This window comes from Eptesicus fuscus, chromosome 16 (assembly GCF_027574615.1).
Source record: "Eptesicus fuscus isolate TK198812 chromosome 16, DD_ASM_mEF_20220401, whole genome shotgun sequence".
Classification (NCBI taxonomy): Eukaryota; Metazoa; Chordata; class Mammalia; order Chiroptera; family Vespertilionidae; genus Eptesicus; species Eptesicus fuscus.
In genome coordinates, this window is record NC_072488.1 from 51,861,750 (window position 1) to 51,866,225 (window position 4,476).

At 50.9% G+C, this 4,476-nt stretch overlaps 1 pseudogene; it reads left to right on the forward strand.

Moving 5' to 3' along the window:
* Positions 1 to 2,495: 2,495 nt before the first annotated feature.
* On the forward strand, positions 2,496 to 3,655 carry LOC114227869 (neurofilament light polypeptide-like; annotated as a pseudogene).
* Positions 3,656 to 4,476: the final 821 nt, after the last annotated feature.

Below are 4,476 nucleotides of genomic sequence, written 5' to 3' on the forward strand. Positions count from 1 at the left end.
CTGGTCATGAAAAGGAGTCTACAGATACACCAATGCTATCGGCAACAGTAACATGCGCTTCCCTTGCTGGGCTGTGAGTTGACAAACTGAAAATACAAGCTGAAGGGAGATCATTGTGACTATCGTGTTTGGAACAAACCAGTGCACCAGATGTCATCAGACATGATCCACATACCATCTACAGTGTCGTGTACTTATAAAAATACTTCTCTTGTAAGATGTCACCAATAGAGACTTTGCATTTAAGGACAGAAAAAGAGGTAAAACTGATCAATATTCTTTACTGAGATTCAAAAAGTGTTTCTATTTGTTTCTTTCAAAAGATAAAGAAGCTTCCATAAATCATGCATGGAATTGTTGGCAAGGGCTCAAAATTGGCTGGTGAAGAAAACACCTACAAAACTTATAAAAAAAATAAACTATGAGAGAAACAATGGTGGATTGGAGCAATTGTAGGAAGATTTTTAACCCAAACTCTGATCCCATGCATGATACCCATGCATGCATGCAAGAACTAAGCTCATTCTTTCCATGCCTTTCTCACTGTTGCCCTTTAGAGTCCCTGTCAGTCTGGAGTGAGCTAAGTCTGCAACTGACTGTGTGTGTGTCTTAATGGCACAGACATGCTGATATTGGTACAAAGAAGCTGAGAATTTACTCAGCAGATGGGAGTTAATTTTAGGATTATTTTTCCTTGAAAGTGGGAAAAAATAACAGCATGCTATTTGCTGATCGAAGTGATCTGTTGGTAAGAAACAAGAGAGAAAGAGGTATATTGGTCACCAAGAGGATAGGAAGTGTAGTGCACCATGCAAACCTTGGACACAGAGTTATTATCTAGGACACAGAGTTCTGAACAAGAGTAGCAAGGGGAGAGAATTCTAATATATAAAGAGCCAGGTGCCATCACAGCCAAACAGACTACTGGTCACCATGAAGTGCATGGAGTACCTCTCGGTCCCCCCTCCCTCCTCTCGGCCCCAAGCCGCTCGCCATGAGGGGTGTGGAGCTGGGCAGGACTGGGGACTGTTGAGCGGCGGTGGCGACGGCAGGCTGCTTCGGGGTGGCAGCGAGCTTAGTGGAGCAGTCACTGGGAAGCAGCAAGTTTCGCACAGCAGTCGTGGGGTGGGGGGAGCCTTGTGGAGTAGTGGCGGAGCGAGGGGAGTTCCGCGGGGCGTCCAGCAGCGAGCTTCGCTGGGCAGCAGCAAGCTTCACGAAGCAGGCAAAGGGTGGGGGGAGCCTCGCTGAGCAGTTGTGGGGCAGGGGGAGTTTCACAGAGCAGTCAAGGGGTAGGAGGAGCCTTGCAGAGCAGTCATGGGGCTGGGGGGGGGGTTTGCAGAGCAGTCATGGGGCGGGGAGAATTTTGCAGAGCATGGCGGGGGGAGGAGCCTGCGGAGCAGCGGTGGGGTGGGAAAGCCTCATGGAGCAGTCAAGGGGCCGCGGGCATCGCGGAGCATTCTGGGGTGGGGAGCTTCATGTAGCATTGCAGGGCTGCAGAGGCCAGCGACAGAAGCCAGGCTAGGTCTAGGGACCCTAACGATGCATGACTTTGTGCGCACTGGGCCTCTAGGCTATACTAATAAAAGAGAAAAATGCTAATTGACCGTACCTTTGCTAAGCCCACAGCCAATCAGGAGTGATATGCAAATTAAGCCAACAAAGATGGAGGGTAATTTGCATATGCAAGAGGGACGGGCAGCACCTGACGCCACCTGTGGTGTCCATGCCTCCATCGGGGACCAGGCAGGCCAGATGGGCAGTGCCTGACACCACCTTCAGGGTCCAGTCCAGCATTGGGGACCGGGCAGGCTAGGCAGGCAGCACCTGACATCATCTGCAGGGTCGAGCTGATAGGTAAGCGGGCGGGGGTGGGGGGAGTGCCTGATACTGCCGTGGGGTCCAGGCCGCCATTGGTAACTGGGCGGGCAGCGCCTGACTCTGCCCGCAGTGTCCAGGCCGCCATTGGTAACTGGGCAGGCCTGGCGAGTAGCTCCTGACGCAGCCCGCGGTGTCCAGGCTGCCATCAGGGACCAGGCAGGCCAGGCGGGCAGTGCCTGACACCGTCTGCTGGGTCGAGGCCGCGATAGGTAACCGGGCAGTGGGGCGGGGGAAATGCTGGACTCCGCCTGCGGTGTCCAGGCCGCCATTGGAGACCAGGCAGGCCGGGCGGGCAGTGCCTGACATCATCTTCAGGGACAAGCTGATAGGTAAGCGGGCGGGGGCGGAGGGAGCACCTGATGCTGCCCACGGGGTACAGGCCACCATTGGTAACCGGGCAGGCCTGGCGGGCAGCACCTGACACCACCCACAGTGTCCAGTCCACCATGGGGGACTGGGCAGGCCAGGCGGGCAGAGTTTGATGTCACCTGCTGGGTCGAGGCTGCCATCGGGACCCTGGGTAGGCTGGGGTGGCCAGGGTCTCTGGGATCACTGTCTGCCCCCGGGCCGCCTGTGGACACCAGTGGAGCAGGCCGGGGTTAAACATTTTAATGAAAATGGGATGCTTGTGCCCCGGCCCACTGAGCCGGTCCCTAGCGAGGAGAGGGCGGTGGGCAGTTAGCAGGCACGAGGGCTTGGAAGGGACTGGGAGCAACCTGCAGGCATGCTACCAGGAAGAGGTGCTGAACCATGATGACGCAGAGGGCTGGCTGATGGAGGCATGCAAAGGTGCAGATGAGGTGGCTCTCGCTGACGCTGAGCTTGAAAAGCGCACCAACAGCCTGATGAACTAAATTGCCTTTCTGAAGAAGGTGCATGAAGAGGAGATCGCTGAGCTGCAGGCGCAGATCCAGTATGCTCAGATCTCCATGGAGATGGACATGTTTTCCAAGTCCGACCTCTCTGCCATGCTCAAGGACATCGGCACCCAGTATGAGAAGCTGGCTGACAAGAACATGCAGAATGCAGAAGAATGGTACAAGAGCTGCTCACCATGCTGACCAAGAGCACTGCCAAGAACACCTATGGGGTGCGCGCTGCCAAGGACAAGGTATCTGAAAGCTGCTGCCTGCTCAAGGCCAAGACCCTGGAGATCAAAGCATGCCGGGGCATGAACTAAGCTCTGGGAAAGCAGCTGCGAGAGCTGGAGGATAAGCAGAACTCTGATGTTAGTGCTATGCAGGACACAATCAACAAATTAGAAAATGAGTTGAGAGCTACAAAGAGTGAAATGGCATGATATTTAAAAGAATACCAGGACCTCCTCAATGTGGCTTTGGACATTGACATTGCAGCTTACAGGAAACTCTTGGAAGGTGAGGAGACCTGGCTCAGTTTCACCAGCATGGGAAGCATAGCCAGCAGCTACTCCCAGAGTTCCCAGGTCTTTGGTCGATCTGCCTAAGGTGGTTTACAGACTAGCTCCTACTTGATGTCCACTGGCTCCTTCCCTTCTTAATACACCAGCCACGTCCAGGAGGAGCAGATCGAGGTGGAGGAGACCATTGAGGCTGCAAAAGCCGAGGAAGCTAAGGATGAACACCCCTCTGAAGGAGAAGCTGAAGAGGAGGAGAAGGAGAAGGAAGTGGCTGATGAAGAGGAAGGAGAGGAAGAGGAAAAAGGTGCCAAGGAAGAATTTGAGGATGCAAAGGAGGAAGAAGAAGGAGGTGAGGATGAGAAGAAAGATGAAGGTGCTGGGGAGGAGCAAGCAACCAAGAAAAGATTGAGCCCCTCTTTCCTTAATTATTTCAGGAATAATCCTCCTGAAACCAGGTCAACCCTGTCACCAACCAAGCAGTTGAGTTCCCGATACTATATGAATTAAGAAGTCAATATATGTAATATTCTGAGGTGATCAGGTTGGACATTAAATGTTGTGCTATGACTTTTCTCCTTATGCAGAGTATCTGTTTGCTTGCAGAGTGGCTTCCTGGCTTGCTGCCAGCCTGTGCATGGTCCAGGCTTATGAGTTCAGGATCTATGACAATGTGAATAATTCAGATGTTTACAATAAAAACACATATTGTAAACATCTGAATATAAACATTGTAAACATGTGAATACATGAATTCACTGATGTTAATGTTAAACTTCATGGAAAAAAATAGTCCTTTTAGTCTTTGGTGGTTAGAAATTAAAGACCTCAAATCCATGTGCGATAAACAGTAAATAAAGTTACACTGAATGACAAAAAAAAAAAAAAATACATTAGGGGCCAAGAAACGTTCAAAGAACTGGTGAACCATTCCCAAATCAGGAAGGGAAGTCATAGGGTGTATATTATTGCTATGAATACAGTATTTCCTACTACTTACAGCATATACAATGTAATGCATTAGATGCCTTCCTATCGCATGAAGTATGTATTCTCATAGAGTAATACTGGTACATATGTTATAGTTATGGCAGTATGTCATATCCTATCTATATTAATAAAAGGATAATATGCTCATTAGACCATGAGACCTTCCAGAAGTCCTTTCAGACAAAGCCATGTTGGCGGGGCCGAGGCAGAGTTGGTTAGGGGTGATCAGGCCA